The sequence below is a fragment of the Theropithecus gelada genome, chromosome 7b (genome assembly GCF_003255815.1).
Source record: "Theropithecus gelada isolate Dixy chromosome 7b, Tgel_1.0, whole genome shotgun sequence".
NCBI lineage: Eukaryota > Metazoa > Chordata > Mammalia > Primates > Cercopithecidae > Theropithecus > Theropithecus gelada.
Genome location: NC_037675.1, coordinates 70951220 through 70969177, shown reverse-complemented (window position 1 = coordinate 70969177; position 17958 = coordinate 70951220). Strand labels below are relative to the sequence as shown.

Below are 17958 nucleotides of genomic sequence, written 5' to 3'. Positions count from 1 at the left end.
GGCAGAGATTGCAGTGAACCGTGATGGCACCACTGCACTCCAGACTGGGTGACAGAGTGAGATTCCATCTAAAAAAAAAAGAAAAAAGAAAAAGAAAGAAAAAGAAACGAAGAGCTCAGACTCCACCCCAGACCTTCTGAGTCCGAGCCTGCTTTTTCTTTTCTTTCTCTCTCTCTTTTTTTTTTTCCTTTTGCAAGATCCCCAGTTGATTCGTGTTGCACATTAAAGTTTGAGAAGCACTGCTCTAGAAGGCAAGTCCAACTCAAGGGCAGTTTGTATGTGTGATTGATTAACTCCCACTGGTAGATTCTCCCTCCTCTACCTTCTTGTTCATTGGTAATTATTTACTTTATGGCAAGTTTGTGTCATTTGTGGCTAGGCTTCAACTTCCTAGGCCACCAGATTACAATATTATGGAGCTTAAAGGGAAGTTAGATGCCATCCATCTATTTGAATAATAGGAATAAGACCCCTCTCCTGGCCAGAAATTGTGCTCTAGACCCTCCACACGTGCTGATCTTATTTGGGGTGGTTGCAAGTGTCCAGGACTTGGCTTCCAATTATCACTAGGTATGTAGTTTTCCAGAAGACTTTATTCTGCTAAAAGCAGAATTTTTTAAAAAATCAATTTTAAAGCATTTAATAAAAATCTCCCCTTTGCTCTCTCCCTCTTCGGGCTGCCAGCTGCCTTTTTGTATTTTCTGGGCATTGTCTGTACTCAGTATTCCTACTTATAACTGGCTACTTCTTCTCCACATATAGGTGCATGTTTTCATCATCACATGAAGCCAGGGGATTGTGTTGGAAAGTCTGGAAGTTCACCTGCTTCCTTCCTGGAAAGGGATATCTAGTGGACTTAATTTCACCTGATCCACAGGTGGCATTTACTAGACAAGCCCCTCTTGCCGCCTGCTTGCAATTCACAACAAAAGGATATGAGGATTGAAGCAGTTCTCATTATTTGATGTGGGTTCAACCAAAAGCTGTGGGCCTGGGTTTCACAGTCTGCCTCTGCTGCCCTAGGTGGGTCTAAAGTTCTGCCTGGACTCCCACTTCTTACAGCCACTAAAAGAGGTGGTAACAGAGGAAGGAGGGAGGGAAGTGTGTAAAAACCTCTGGGAAGGGAAAGGGCTGGTTAAGAGGTTATTAAAATAAGTAAAATCATCTTTATGTTCAAAAAAGGAGAGAATGCAGTGAGAGCATCGAAATAAGGAAAGAAAAGGGAGAGACTGGGAAATACTAGGCTGATGCCACAGACAGAAAAATTAAGGTGGGATATAAATCTCGAGAGGCTGAGGATGGCTAAATAAGCCCATGCCTCAACAGAAAAATAAGAGGCCCGTCACTAGAGCCACCTTAAAGCAGCTGAATCAAGATCTAGGGAGGAGGAAGGAGAGGGCAGATGCCTCAGAACCTGATAGTTGCTATTTGGGTCCTGATGCAAAATGCGTTCATAGTCTGTAGATGTCATATGTACGTAGACAAGGGTAAGCACAGACTTTTCAAAAGTCGCCAAAACTTCTCGTAAGAAGAATGGCTCTTCCCATGATCCCCTCCTTCCCTTTGCCATCTTTTCTTTTCCCCTGGAGCTGCCACCCTGAAGGTCAAGTTGTGCAGTTTTAGCGAGTACAAGGTCTACCCTAGACATAGAAGGCGCTACACCAGGATGGACAGGGACGTTTTCCAGTTTCTTAATGTAAAGTACAAGTCAGCTTTCCTTTCCAAGAGGGATGCTTGGTAGATAAACCGGATTGTCCTCTACAGAAGAAAGCACAAAAAGGGACATTTGGAAGAAATTCAGAAGAAAAGAAACTGCCAAGCAGTCAGATTCCAGGGGGCCATTAGTGGTGCATCTCTTGCTAATCTAATGGCCAAGAGGAATCAGAAATTTGAAGTTAAAAAGGCTCAACCAGAACAAGCTTGCAGGGCTGCTAAGGAAGCAAAATAGGCTAAGTAAGCATCGAAAAAGATCCACAAGGGCGTCCCCTAAGCAAAAGATTGTGAAGCCTGTGAAAGTTTCAGCTCCCTGAGTTGGTGGAAAAATTCTAAGTTGGCAGATCAGAATTTTTTTTTTTTTTTTTTTTTGAGACAGGGTCTCACACTCTGTTGCCCAGGCTGGAGTCCAGTGGCGTGATCTTGGCTCACTGCAGCCTAAACTTCCCCGGTCTCAGGTGATCCTCCCACATCAGCCTCCCAAGTAGCTGGGACTATAGGCTCATGCTACCACACCCAGTTAATTTTTAAATTTTTTGTGAAGATGGAGTTTTGCCACATTGCCTAGACCGATCTCTAATTCCTGGGCTCAAGTGATCTGCCCACCTCAGCCTTCGAAGTGCTGGGATGAAAAGCATGAGCCACCATGCCTGGCCCAGCTCAGATTTTAAATAAACATTGTACTATATTAAAAAAGAATGTACAAGTAATACAAATATCTAGTTTCTTGTGCTTGCGATCAAACCAATTAACACATCTTTGGAGTCCATTAGAAGATACCTTTTCTCTATATGGGCATGGGAATGGATCTAGTCTCTACCTCAAGGAGTAGAAAGAGTATACAAACCTTCTCAAGGGAAAGGCAGTATGCTGTGTAGCTTTGAGGGCATAATTAGTAGCATATACATCATTTGGAAGATGAAGACGACATGGACACAGAGTACCAGGATTTAGAATAATTTAGAAGGGAAGAGATTGTATCAGGCAAGAGAAAATCTATTAATGATTTTTTGTAATGATCTTATCTAAGCCTGATGAAAGTGTTAAGTTACCCTGAAGCTTTCAATTAGGTTGAACAATATGAAATTGTCAATATTCAACTGTTTTTGACCTACAAAGTTGCAGACGGTGGTGTGGCAGGTGCCCTAAATCGGCTGTCTGAAGTCCTTGCAGGAACTGGGGGTGGGAGGGTGGAGGGGGTGCCCAGGTGGCTAGGACATCTAGGCCCCGTGAGGAGCTGGCACAGATGGGTCAAGGGCAGCCTGATGGCATACATAAGCAGAGGGCAGCTTTTCTGTCTGCATGAAGCATAAATTTACATCAGAGCATCTCAATGGCTGAGAGCCCACTTGGTCTTCTCCCACAGATTGGGCTGCATGGCAATTCATTTTCCTAGAATCTGCAAACTTCTGCAGAGGCTTTGGCCTTCCGTCTGCCACAAGCTCCCAGGAGTCCTGCAGGAACCAAGGCAACCAGCACTCTGCTGCCTGCACAGAATACCAAACAGCAAACAGCAGTGCAGGCTCCCATCCCTCTGCCATGGCTGGCTTCCCTGGCACTAGCTCTGTCCTCCAAGAGCGCTTTCTTTTCCTCCATTGTGGCTTTTCTACAAACCCACTTGTTACCAGGTGGCAGAAATACACCCACAGTTCAACAATATGTTTCTAAAACCTTCTCCATGACAACGCAGAGCAGTGAGCAGGCTGCCAGATCAGAGCCAGCCAGAGAGAGGCCCTGGGGGCAGACAGTATAGAAACAGCACAGAGCAGCCAGGGATGCCAGAATTCTGCTTTAGCAGTAAGGCAGTCTGGGGGCTAACACCCCAAATTCTGGGACTGCGGTTAGGAGACCTAGTAGACCAAGGAAGCAGTGAATATATGTCTATGGATGCCCAGCAATGATGATTTATATACCTTTACTATAGCACAGAAGCCAAATGGTTCAGAGCAGCTTGGACTTTCTTTCTCCTTGAAAGATCTTTTGGCCAGGCGCATGGCTCATGCCTGTAATCCCAGCAGTTTGGGAGGCTGAGGTGGGCGGATCACTTGAGGCCAGGAGTTTGAGACCAGCATGGCCAACGTGGCAAAACACTGTCTCTACTAAAAATACAAAAATTAGCCGAGCAAGATGGCACACACCTGTAATCCCAGCTATTCAGGAGGCTGAGGTGGGAGAAATGCTTCAACCCAGGAAGTGAAGGTTGCAGTAAACCGAGATCGCACCACTGTGCTCCAGCCTGGGTGACAGAGTGAGACTCCGTCTCAAAAGAAAGAAAGGAAGGAAAGAAGGCAAGGCAAGGCAAGGAAGAGAGCAAGAGAGAGAAACAGAGAGAAAGAGAAAGAAAGAAAGAGAGACAGAAAGAAAGAGAAAAGAAAACAGAAAAGAGAAAAGAAAAGAAAAGGAAAGAAAGAAAGGAAGGAAAGGAAAGAAAGGGCCGGGCGCAGTGGCTCATGCCTGTAGTCCCAGCACTTTGAGAGGCTGAAGCGGGTGGATCACGAGGTCAGGAGTTCAAGACCATCCTGGCTAACATGGTGAAACCTCATCTCTGCTAAATATACAACAAATTAGTTGGGCATGGTGACACACGCCTGTAGTCCCAACTATTTGGGAGGCTGAAGCAGGAGAATCACTTTAACCCAGGAGGCAGAGGTTGCAGTGAGCCAAGATTGCACCATTGCACTCCAGCCTGATGACAGAGCAAGGCGCCGTTTCAAAAAAAAAAAACAACAAAACAAGGAAGGAAGGAAGGAAAGAGGAGAGAGGAGAGAGAAAGTATGAGAAACCAACAAAGACAGACTTTGGTTTTTCAATGGGCTGCCGTTGCCTTGTGATGGGACAAATTATTTATAAATCAAAATGTTGCCAAGCAGCTGGGTGTGGTGGCTCATGCATGTAATCCCAGCACTTTGGGAGGCCAAGGCAGGCAGATCACCTGAGGTCAGGAGTTCGAGACCAGCCTGGACAAGATGGTGAAACCCCGTCTCTACTAAAAATAAAAACTAGCTGGGTGTGGTGGCAGGCGCCTGTAATCCCAGCTACTCAGGAGGCTGAGGCAGAGAAATTACTTGAACCTGGGAGACGGAGGTTTCAGTGAGCTGAGATAGTGCCAGTGCACTCCAGTCTGGGTGACAGAGCGAGACTCCATCTAAAAAAAAAAAAAAAAAAAAAAAGTTTCCAGGCATGGTGACTCATTCCCGTAATCCCTACACTTTGGAAGGTGGAGGCAGGAGGATCACGTGAGGCCTGGAGTTCAAGATCAGCCCAGGCAACATAGTGAGACCTCGTCTCTACCAAAAATAAAAAATTAGCTGGGCATGGTGGGATGCACCTCTACTCCTAGCTACTTGGAAGGCTGAAGCAGGAAGATTGCTTCAGCCCAGGAGTTTGAGGGTACAGTGAGCCATGATTACACCACAGCACTCCAGCCTGGGAAATGGAGCAAGATCCTGTCTCAAAAACAAAACTAAACAAAATGGGGTACTGAAGGCTCTGAGCTCCAGCCTGGGATCAGAAGGATATATTAATGTCGGATGCATTGAAATCAGACCCTCTGCCACCAGTCAGGGCATCAAGCAAATCCATACTCAGGGAAGCTTGAGCCACCTGTCCTTGTTCTCCTGGGATTTTCAAATAGGCCTAGGGCTCCCTCCATCTCTGTTCCACTGGGCTCTTCTGATGGGTTCATTGCCGAGCTCCTGCTCTGACGTCAACACCAGTTCTCACTGCAGGGCAAGTGACTAGACAACTTCCTTGTGTGGTCACTTACTCTCCACACAAACAGAGCACACACAGGAAGGACCCCACGCACCCCAGCTTTGGTTCTGGAGTAGCTCATGGCTGCAGCTATTCTTGGTTATATCGCATTATTTTTAGTCTCCTAAATTGCAGGATCAGCTACATAACTTGCAATGCCCAGGGCAAAATGAAAATGCATGGTCTGTCATTTAAAAATTATTAAGAATTTCAAGATGGACAGCAGAACATTAAAGCGAGGATGGGCCCTTCTAAACTCAGGGCCCTGTGTGACTACACAGGTGACAGCCGTGAAACCAGCCTACGAAATCATTGTACCTGTTAGAAGAGGCTGTAGACAAATCACCAGGAGATAACATTTCTGGAGTTTTTAACTTTGAGAGTGATTAGGATTTTTCAGTTGCAAAAGCAGACTTGCATTGGACAAAAGGAAAAAATTCAGACACTCCCTTTTGTTATGTCTTTCTTTATCTAATTCCTGTTCTGATCCTTCTCTACACACGAGAACAAAGGTTAGTGAGTGTTTCTTTAGGACCATCTGACATGGATGGCAGGACACAACCTTTCCCAAAGTGGAAGAAGCTGGTTTCTCCCCTTTCACTAAGAATCAGCCCTCTTGCAAAATTGTGTCAAATCCAGAAAACCCCGACCTTTGGGTCAACTTGGGCAAATCACATAATTTCTCTGAGCCTCATTTTCCTCATCTGTAAAGTGGGGACAATAATGATACCTACCAGGCTGGGGGTGGTGGCTCACTTCTGTAATCTCAGCACTTAGAGAGGTCACGGCAAAGAGGATGGCTTGAGGCCAGGAATTCAAGACCAGCCTGGGTAACACAGCAAGACCAAGTCTCTATCCCTAAAAAATTTTTAACAACAAAAAAGGGTATCTACTGCACAGGTTGTTGTGAGGACTAAATGAGAAAAAAGCATGCAGAGAAAATAGCACAGTGCCTGGCACATAATACGTGCTCAATAAATAGCTTTTTTTTTTTTTTTTTTTTTTCTGAGACAGAGTCTCGTTCTCTTGTCACCCAGGCTGGAGTACAGTGGTGTGATCTTCGCTCACTGCAACCTCCGTCTTCCAGGTTCAAGTGACTCTCCTGCCTTAGCCTCCAGAGTAGCTGGGATTACAGGCTTGTGCCACCACGGCCAGTTAATTTTTGTATTTTTAGTAGAGATAGGGTTTCACCACGTTGGCCAGGCTGGTCTCAAACTCCTGACCTCAGGTGATCTGTCCACCTCAGTTTCCCAAAGCACTGGGATTACAGGCATGAGCCACCACGCCCCACAATAAATAACTTTTATTATTAGTTTCATCATTCGTTTTAAGTAGGTGGTTCTAAAAGTTAAACTCTGTTGAAATAAAGGTAACCACAAACTAAACTATTGCTTTTAGTTTCACCCTCAGAAAGAATGTGCTGGAAGGGATGCAGAGAGGCTGACTGGGGGTGTCCATGTTCAATCCAGATCACAAAGCATAACAGTCCACTAGGGTGGGGTCAGTGACCTGTCATTAAGCTCGCAAGTTGTTCCTCCTTCCCAGAGCTGAAGAAAGGCAAGTTCCTTTTCAATTCACAGACAAAGTTAAGTCAAAGCATAAAGCTGTCTTTTAGATTTTCCCCTATGGTGTTTTTTTCTCAAGAACTTTAAAGTCTAAGACCACATAAATTCAAGACTTCGAGGGCTTTGTCACCTGAACAGGTTTACGTAAGATGAACAAGAACTTTGAAGGTGACCTTGTATCAACATTGGCTAATGAAAGCAGAGGGTATTAGTGGCCCCAAGATTCCTCTGTTTGGTGGGCCTCTTTGAAGGTGACCTCCCCTCCCGCCCCACCTCACCCTGTGCTCTACTAGGGAGGAAATATGAGATGACTCATCGAAGACAGGACTGCGGAAAACAGCGCCACTATCAAAGGTCTCCACAAATGTGAGAGTTTCTTGTTCTACCATCAAGGACAGTTAAACCACCATAATCACCTGGTTGCGGTAGAGGGCATGCCTGAGTCAAATATGAGGTCTGAAGCTTCTCCCCCTGAGTTGGCATTTTGCTTTTTCTCAAAAGCACCAGTCTTACTCTTCTTAGGCAACTGGCAGAATGCTCCTGCTCTGGGGCAAACTTAACCTACAAAAATCTGCTTATATGTCCGGGCATGGTGGCTCACGCCTGTAATCCCAGCACTTTGGGAGGCCAAGGCGGGAAGATCACTTGAGGTCAGAAGTTCCTAACTAGCCTGGCCAACATGGTGAAACCCCATCTCTACTAAAAATACAATAAAATTAGCTGGGCATGGGATTAGGTGGGCACTTATAATCCCAGCTACTTAGGAGGCTGAGGCAAGGTATTTGCTTGAACTCGGGGGGTGGAGGTTGCAGTGAGCCAAGATCACGCCACTACACTCCAGCCTGGGCAATAGAGAGAGACTCCTTCTCGATTAAAAAAAAAAAAAAAAACCTGCTTACACCTCCAGCTGAGGGTGGCTGGCCCCACTGAGCCCTCAGAAGAGCTGCCACAGCTTCCAGCCCTCCTAAGCAGTGAGATCACACCTGTGTGTATTTGGAGGTCAGTTTAGGAGTGAGGATGATGTTGTGCATTCAGTCCCCAAAGCAGAGGCTGATGGGTGGTGAGGCCAGCCCACTGTCCTCTTCTGAACCCTCAGGCTAAAATGAAAGCCACTGTCTGCAGAAAGAACCCCAAAAGAGGGCCTGGAAAAAGAGAAGGAAACACTAATAAAAAGCAGCAGCATCTAACTGCTGCCAAGGGCAATGCACTCAAGAAATGCCTTCAAGGAAAGGCTGGCTGGGGGCCAGAGCCCTGGCTTTCAGAGTTGGCTGCAAGACCTTGGTCCTTGGAGAGTACATCGTGCCCTCTACACAATGACCAGAGAAGTCCACCAGGAGTGCCCCATCCCAGATTCGTTTGTTTGTTTGTGTTGAGACTGGGTCTTACTCTGTCACCCAGGCTGGAGTGCAGTGGCTCTACTGTGGCTCACTGCAGCTTCAACCTTCTGGGCTCAAGTGATCCTCCCACCTCAGCCGCCCAAAGTGCTGGGATTACAGGCATGAGCCACTGAGCCCAACCCCATCCCAGATCTGTAAATAGACCTCTGTAGATGTGTATAAATTGAAAAAGGTTGCATGCCTTTTCCAATTACATTTGATCTATCAATCTTCCCCCTACCCCACCCTCCTTTTTTTTAATCAAAGCCTCTGTTTTTGCCTAGATTTTCAAGGCAAAAATAGTCTAGTGGGAGCAACTGCTACTACACTTCATGGACCTGGTCAAACACAACCAGGTCTCACACTGGGGTGGGATTCTGCTAATAACTATGGACTTACAGAAATATACTCACATAGACTGGTGTCCAGCACTGGGCCAGGCCTTGGCCGTAGTCAACAAGGCGCCTTGGGGAGGGCTTCTTTCCAGGGTCTGCTCTGGCCAACAGGACATGGAAGAAAGCCCTGGGTGTGTTTGGAGGAAGGGAGGAAAAAAAAATGGGAATTGTTCTTTTGTTTTTGCTGGAGGTCAAGCAGGTTGAAGTGCTTAAGATCCCTTTAGGCAGAACTAAGCCAGTTTGTAAGCGTGTGGCACTATCATCGATTTATTCAACATTTACTAAGTGCCTACTGTATTCCTGTTCCGGAGAAAACCAGCGCAGATGAGACCATGGTCCCTTCCTCATGGTGCTCCCAGTCTTGCGGGGCTTGCAGACATGAGGACATGGGTGAAGGCCCACAGGAAGTACTGGCCTTGAAGGGTCAGAGATGGTGAAGTGACATCTAATTCAAGGTGGGAGAATGAGCAGAGGCTGAGAAGAGGCTTGTTTTTCTCTTGCATACTAAGCTATACGTAGGTGAATGGTCCAGGCTGGGAAGATAGTCCCATGTTAAGAGGTTGTCGGGGCCCATTGCCATCTTCTAGGGTGTTTTCCTCATTTGCATGATCAAAGCTAACACCAGCACCACTCCCACATTCCAGGAAGAAAGATGGAAATTGTGGAAGGCAAACAATTTCCTCTTGAAGAAGCTGCACACATCAATTTTGCTTGCATCATTCCACGGGCCAGAGCTTAGTCACATGGCAACTCCTGGCTGAAAGGGAGGCTGGAATATATAGTGTATAACTAAGTAGCCATGTGTCGAACTAAAACTAAAAGGGAAGAAGGGGAGATGGGCACTAGTGGGCTATTAGAAATCTCTGTCACAGGAGGGGAATAATGGTCTATGGAACTGCATGGTCAAGGGCAAGAGACACAAGAGAACAATGAAGCTGGGGAGGGATGTGCTAAGCATTGTATCAAGTGCCTTCTTTTCTTTCTTTCTCTCTTTTCTTTAGACAGAATCTTGCTCTGTCGCCCAGGCTGGAGTGCAGTGGCGTGATCTCGACTCACTGCACCCTCCGCCTCCTGGGTTCGAGCAATTCTCCTCTCTCAGCCTCCCGAGTAGCTGGGATTACAGGCACGCATCACCACGTCCAGCTAAGTTTTGTATTTTTAGTAGAGATGCAGTTTCACCATGTTGGCCAGGCTGGTCTTGAACTCCTGACCTCAGGTGATCCGCTTGCCTCTGCCTCCCAAAGTGCTGAGATTACAGGCATGAGCCACCGTGCCTGGCCAAGTGCCTTATTTCCATTATTTCACTTAAACCTCACAATCCTATAAATAATGGTTTTTACCATTTTCATTTTGCGGAAGAGGACAGTGAAGGTCAGAGAGGTTTGTTAATTTGGCCAAAGTCACTCAGCCATATGGTGAAAACAAGATATTAATCTAAGTAAGTCCACCTGCTCCAGAGTTGCTGGTTTCTTCATGAGGCTACACTTCCTCTCTGTAAAACTACCTAGAAGGTAGGCAATGCCATGGGAGATCCAGGCATCACTGGCAGAATGGTGTCATCAGTGGGGCACTGCAGGGGGTGAATGAAGACTATGAGGTAGGGGGAATTGGCAACAGTCAGGAGGCAAATCCAAGAAGCAGCACCTGACAAAGCCAAACAGTTGTGAGTCTAAGGGAATCCAAGTTCAGGTTCCAGTTCTGAGTCTAAGGGAATCCAAGTTCAGATTCTACTTTGAGACCATTATTCCTGGTAGTTGAATCTTAGATTTGTGAGGAACCTTTCAAGATACTCAGATGTGAGGATGATCTTGACCCTCATTAACAAGATGGCTTTGATTAACAAGATGGCTTTGATAATCTACAGATATCCAGTCCCACCTCCACCCAGAGCAGGAGGCCCTCCCACAGCATGCCTGATGGTTACTCATCATTTCCAACCCAAATCATCTCAGTGTTGGGGACCTCACCGCTTCTCCAGTCAGTATCTCTGTCAGACAACTCCAGGTACCCACATGCCCTTCTAAATGGTCCAGAACAGGGGGAAATGGATTCCATACAGGTGTAGAGTTTGGGGAGACCCAGCTATCCACTCATGTTGAATACATGCGTGTTTAATCCATCAACCCACAGATTGAAGAGTTCAGGGAGATTAGAATTCCATCCACCAAGGCCAAGACAGTATGAATCTCTGTTCAGGGCATTCTCTTTACTGCAATTGTCCCAGGGCTGTGTGAGCCTGAGACCCTGGGCTGTCTGAGTCCAGGCAGCATTTCTCACCTCTGTGAATGTTAGGCATATTCATTACTTCTTTCACTCAGCAGCCTCACAGCCACAACCTTGAAGAAAATTCCCTCTAAAACTTGCAATAGATTCAGCCTATGAATAATTCAGTGTGGCTCCTGACTCAGGGGAAGTATTCTGTTTCTGATGCCTCTTAACCTAGAGAAACAATAGCTAGCACACTACAGGGATGCATCACCTAGATTTGAGTGAATGGATGGGAGGAAAAAGGAAGGGAAGGAAAAATAAAAGAAGACAGGGAGGGAGGGAGGGACGGAAGGAGGGAGGGAGGGAGAAAAGGAGAGGGAAAGACGCAGAATAAATTTCCTCCTTCAAGTGGTCTTAGAAGTTCCCAAGGACCTTAGCTTATGCTGGGTAACAGGCCCTGAGGAAAGAGCTGTGACCAGGTTGTGGGAGCTGCCTTGGTGACGGGTCACCCTGCCTCCTACGGCAGCTGCAGGGGCATAAGAATTGAATGTGGAGCTCATCCACTATAGAACCATCAACTGAAATAGGAACTTACCACCGGTGTGCAAAGCTCCTCCGAGGATGGCCAAGGACCACCCCCACTTTGGCCCAGCATTGCTTCAAGACTCAGAAATGCAGAAGGGGAGAGGAAAGAGGTGTGGACTTGGGTCAGATGTTCCAACCCCAATTCTGCCTTTTGTGGCAGTGGGAGCATGAGAGGGTCACTAGTGCATGTTGTGGGATGAGGACAGGATCATGGGATCTGGCCAGAGACTGTATCCTCCACTCCTGTCCCATCATAGGGCAGGCAAATGCAAATTATTTATTACTGAAACGTTTTTGCCCTGCTGGACCAGGCTGTCCCATGTAAGAGATTCCTTAATGTAGGCTGGGGGCTCACCTAAGTAGGCTATGTTTCTTTTCTCCTGAAACCCAAACCAACTTAACACTCCCTTAGTAAGGAAAGGTGAGTTCAATAAAAATCACACCAAGGAAAAGCGAGCAAGACTTCCTGTGCAAAATCCATGCTGAGTAGGTGCAATCCACCTACCTCACACTCACACAGAAAGGGAAGTCCCAAGGCATGGCAGAAGAGCCTTCCCCCAACCCCCTGCCGTGGTCACCTTCCCCACCATGTAGGAGGAGATACTGGGGAGATACCTGAACAACTCACACCTGGCATCATTCTGTTCCTCAAGGATTGAAGACAAGGGCAGGCAGGGCTAGGCAGAGTGGGATTTTGAGGTTCTCTTGAGGCCAGCACTCACTGACCTCTGTTTCCTCATCTTTTTTTTTTTTTTTTTTTGAGATGGAGTCTCGCTGTGTCACCCAGGCTAGAGTGCAGTGGTGCGATCTCGGCTCACTGCAACGTCCACCTCTGGGTTCAAGCAATTCTCAGGCCTCAGCCTCCCAAGTAGCTGAAATTACAGGCATGCACCACCACACTCTGGTAATTTTTTGTGTTGGTCAGGCTGATCTCGAACTCCTGAACTCAAATGACCCACCTGCCTCAGCCTCCCAAAGCGCTGGGATTGCAGGCGTGAGCCACCACACCCAGCCTGTTTCCTCATCTTTAAAATGGGAATTGTAAAAGCACCAGCCCTGTTACCTCAAGGGGTGACTGGGGAGTAAGCTGAGGCAGTGGGGGTGACATTATGTCATGGACAGCAAGGAGCCTCACAGTCACACACCCCAGCTGCACCTGGCTCCTGGGAGGCGCACACTGTGTATGAAATGCTGTCCCTACCTGCAGGCTGCTGAAATGCTAGTCAAAAACGAAACATTCTAGGGACACCCCGAGGAAATAGTACAAGATGGCTGAATACCAGTACAACCTGGTATTGGTTCATGCAGATGGTGTATGCAGTTAGCACGATTGTTCTAGAAGACTCCCACAGCCTTCTCCAATCAGGCGCCTGGCATCCTCTGTGCTTGGTGGGGTCACCAAGACTCCCAGCCTGGTCCTTGATTCTGCAACTCCAAAAATCCTTTCAGAAACTTCTCTCTCCTGGGAAACGCTTGTACCAGCCAGCCCCCCAGTCCAGAAAGCCAATGCATTCTTTACAGTGGAAGAGTACCCCTTCATTTGCACAGAGCACACATCTTTCTGGGATGTAAATCCATTCAAGGAACAGAGTAAGAGACCAGAAGTCTTCCTTATAAAAAGAATGAACCCAGAGGGTGCTGGTCAACCTCCCCTGGTGTCATTTTGCTCCAGCACAGTGCATAGTGATCGCTTCCCATGCCCTTCCTACCCAGAGTGTTTTTCTCTCTGGGTCCACTGGGGGTTCCTGAGTCCTCATTTGGACCAGTCACTCTCCTGACAGTCCTTTGTCTCTCCTTTTTCTGTCCTGCATGAACCATTCTGCCAAGAAAACAAGGAGCAGATTAGAATACAGCTTACCTGGTGTGGTTCCCACTTTAGACACTGGTCTCCTTAACAAGACTGACAGTGAGCCGAATCTCCAAGTTCCTCCCCACCTCCCCCAACTCCAGACACCGGTTTCCAGCCCCAGGGAGCACCATTCCTTTCTGTGATGGGCTGGACTGCGGCCACTGTCCCAAGGACCAACACTACTCTTCAGGGGAGACTCCATCCTCCACAGCCAGGGAACTTACAGCAGACAATCTGCTAGGTCCTGGTTCTCAATATTTTTAGCTCACATCCCACCCACAACAATTCTGTCAAGCTTTACTACCTGTGGTTTGAATGACAAAAACATTGAATAATCATCATTATTATTATTATTATTTATATGAGACAGGGGTTTGCTATGCTGTCCAGGCTGGTCTTGAACTCCAGGGCTCAAGGAATCCTCCCACCTCAGCCTCCCTAGTAGCTGGGATTACAGGCACGAGTCACCACACCCGGCTAATTATTATTTTAAATTATATTAGAATACTGGAGGTATTTTCAAACGCTGCTGTACCAGGTCCACACGCTGACACCCCACCCCCACCCACTCCCAGGAGAACATTCCCTTCCACTCCCACCTTGTTGCGAACCGCTGTTTTGGAGTGATCTCTTCAAATGGACCTTCCTGCTCATGCTACTGAATCAATTCCGCCAGCATCCGGAGTGCCAGGCTCTGCACGGATGTAGCTCATCCTCTCTGTGGGTGGAGTGGGGATGGGAAGAGCCAGTTTCTGAAGAAATCACCGCCACAAAATTCAATAGCTAAAGAGTGAGAATTTTTCTTTTCTATTTATTTTAAAAATTTTCACTATTATTATTGCTTTAGAGGCGGGTCTCGCTCTGTGGCCCAGGCTGGGGTGCAACAGCTCGATCATAGCTCACTGTAGCCTCGAACTCTTGGGCTCCAGTGATCCTCCTACCTCTGCCTCCTGAGTAGCTGGGACTACATTTCATTTTTTGTAGAGGCAGGATCTCCTTATGTTGCCCAGGCTGGTAGAGCAAGGATTTTTCTAATTCTGCTTTAGAATTCTGAGGATGGCTCTGGAGTGAGGGATGGCACTCCTGTGAGCATAAGAAGATCTAGTGAGCTATAGAAGGAAAGATAATATTGGAGCACAGCTGGACCTGCGCAAGGAGCCCAGAGTTGGGGGAGCCGGTGCCTGGCGCCCCCTGGCGGGACCGCGCGGTGCGGTGAGGGAGGGGCATGCGGAACCCGCCCGCGGCCCAGGGACCCCAGCCCTCGGCCTCCACCTCTGCACGAAGCGCTCCTTTCCCCCAGCACCAGTTCCTGCAGAGGACTGACGCTGCGTGCCACCTCACTCACCAGGCAGACGAGAACCTGGAGGCCTGCAACCAATGGTGTCTCTTTCCGGAGGTCCCTGGGGGCGTCCTCGCTATTAATTATCCCGTGGAGCCCCCAAGACTTTGTCTGTGCTGCCAGTGAGACAGTGAGTGCTGAGCCTCACTGGCGCTGGATGGGAAGGAAGGAAAGAGGCCGTGTCCCGCCCACCCTGGCAAGGCCACAGGCGTGTCCCAGTGTGGGATGCGGGATGCGGGGAGCCAGCCTCTGCGAGGAGATGAGGTCCTCGGGCGCAGACAGCAGTAGCCACTGGGTGGGGTTGATAGAAGCCCGGGAACAGGAGTGGGGGAAGCGACCGAGACAGGATCCCCAGAGAAGGGGGCGGCCAGGCAAAGCACCTCCCCTCCCACCAGGAGTGCCTCGGAGCTGAGCGGTAGGGAGGGAGCCTCGCTGCTGTGGATGATCAAAGTCAGATCTTTTAGCTCTAATCTCAAATGTTTATGCTTATTTTATTTTATTTTATTTATTTATTTATTTATTTATTGAGACAGAGTCTCACTCTGTCGCTCAGACTGGAGTGCAGTGGCGTGATCTCGGCGCACTGCAACCTCCGCCCTCCCATTCCCCCCACCCGCCTGCCCCGATTTAAGCAATTCTCTGCCTGAGCGTCCAGAGTAGCAGGGATTATAGGCACCTGCCACCAAGCCCAGCTAATTTTTTGTATTTTTAGTAGAGACGGGGTTTCACCATCTTGGCCAGGCTGGTCTTGAACTCCTGACCTCGTGATCCACCTGCCTCGGCCTCCCAAAGTGCTGGGATTACAGGCGTGAGTCACCGCGCCGGGCCTTATGCTTATTTTTTAAAAGGCCACAAATTAGCATTGAGAACCTGTGGACCACAGCAGGATAGTCTTAGGGCAGAGGCTGGGAAACGCGGCCTTGTAAGGAGGTCAACAATGGGGAGAGCAGAAACTTGTCTCTGGGGACCCACGGTACCTGGTCTGTATTACCCATCTCCCTTTTGTCATTCCTTGGGCACCCTGGTTTTGAGCAAATCAGCCTTGTTCTCAATCTCCATGGCAGCTGGTCTTCTTGGGGTGCCCCAGGGTTAGACCAGGGTTAGTCCTGGCTTCTCTCTCACTTCCTTGATGATCTCATCTGCTCTCATAGTTTAAATACCATCAGCATGGGATGACTCCCAAACTTCTATCTGCATCCTGGGTCTCTCTCCAAACCAGGCTTATATACCCAGTTACCTACCTGATATATCCACCTGGATGTCTAGCAGACATCTCAAACTCAACATGTCCAAAACTGAAGGCAGCTGATCTTTTCACCTCTACCTGCTCTACCAGCAGCCTTCGTCATCTCAACAGACGGCAACTCCATTCTTCCCTGCCAGAATCTTAAGACTCATTTTTCACTCCTCTCTTCCTTTCACACTCCTTGTCCAATTTGTTATGAAATTCTGTGGACATTACCTTCCACATATGTACAGAATCTGACATCTCACTGCCACCATTCTTATCACCATGGTCTCAGCCACCATCATTCCTTATCTGGATTTCTATAGAAGTTTCCTAGCAGGTCCGTCTGTTTCCTACCTTTACCCCCATGGCCTAGTCTCAGTACAGTACTGGGTGGTCACTGAGAACATAAGGCCAATCGTGTGGTCACTCTGGTCAAGCCCCCTGCAATGGTTCCCATTTCTCTCGGAGGAAAAGCCAAAGGCCTTACATGGTCTACAATGCCCTCCCTGCAGGACTGAGTCCCAACACTTCTCTAACCTCACCTCTCACTCTTGTCCTCCTTGCTCTGCCCACTGCAGCCACAGTGGAGTCTTTGCTGTTCCTCCAACATACCGGGCACATTCCTGCCCCAAGGTCTTTGCTGTACCCACATCATTGCCTGGAGTGCTCTTCCCAGATATTGTAATTCTCACCTCCTTTAATTCTATGCTCAAATCTCACCTTCTCAATGAGGCTTGGTGTGGACTGAATTGTGTCCCCCCTCCAAATTCCTAGTTGAAGGCCGTGAAAGGAAAGCAAATCTCAAGACCTCCCAAATCACCAAGTCAAAGGGAAAAGTCAAACTGAGAACTGCATCAGGCAAACCTGCCTCCCATTTTATTTCTAAATAATAAGATAGTTACAAAGATAAGAAAGCTACATACCTCCCTCACAATTTCCTCATTAGGAAATTCTGGGGCCCCAAGATTTTTACCCTGAAATGGATCTGCTGAATTTTACCCAGACAATGTGAATGCATAACCTGTCTTCACGGGCATGGGACAAATGACAGAACTCTAAGTCATCCCTCTGCTCACTTGAGACACATGCATATCTGATTGCTTCCTCTGATGTAAAAATGCAGATTCAGAGCTAGACATGGCATAAGTGATTATTCCTCTACCATCCCCCATCCCCCGCCTCATATAAATTATGTATTCAGTGAAAGACTCATCAAAGACTCAAAAGAAGGCCGGGAACAGTGGCTCACGCCTGTAATCCCAGCACTTCAGGAGGCTGAAGCGGGAAGATCACTTGAGGTCAGGAATTTGAGACCAGCCTAGCCAACATGGTGAAACCCCGTCTCTACTAAAAATACAAAAATTACAAAAATCCCAGGCGTGGCAGTGGGCACATGTAATCCCAGCTACTCAGGGGGCTGAGGCAGGAGAATCACTTGAACCTGGGAGGTGGAGGTTGCAGTGAGCTGAGATTGCACCATTGCACTCCAGCCTGGGCAACAAAGCGAGACTCCATCTCAGAAAAAAAAAAATAGGCTGGGCGCGGTGGCTCAAGCCTGTAATCCCAACACTTTGGGAGGCCGAGACGGGCGGATCACGAGGTCAGGAGATCAAGACCATCCTGGCTAACACTGTGAAACCCCATCTCTACTAAAAAATACAAAAAAAAACTAGCCGGGCCGGGCGCGGTGGCTCAAGCCTGTAATCCCAGCACTTTGGGAGGCCGAGACGGGCGGATCACGAGGTCAGGAGATCGAGACCATCCCAGCTAACACGGTGAAACCCCGTCTCTACTAAAAAAATACAAAAAACTAGCCGGGCGAGGTGGCGGGCGCCTGTAGTCCCAGCTACTCGGGAGGCTGAGGCAGGAGAATGGCGTGAACCCGGGAGGCGGAGCTTGCAGTGAGCTGAGATCCGGCCACTGCACTCCAGCCTGGGCGACAGA

At 48.0% G+C, this 17958-nt stretch overlaps 1 pseudogene; it reads left to right on the top strand.

Moving 5' to 3' along the window:
• Window positions 1–1402: 1402 nt before the first annotated feature.
• On the top strand, window positions 1403–12254 carry LOC112628400 (annotated as a pseudogene).
• Window positions 12255–17958: the final 5704 nt, after the last annotated feature.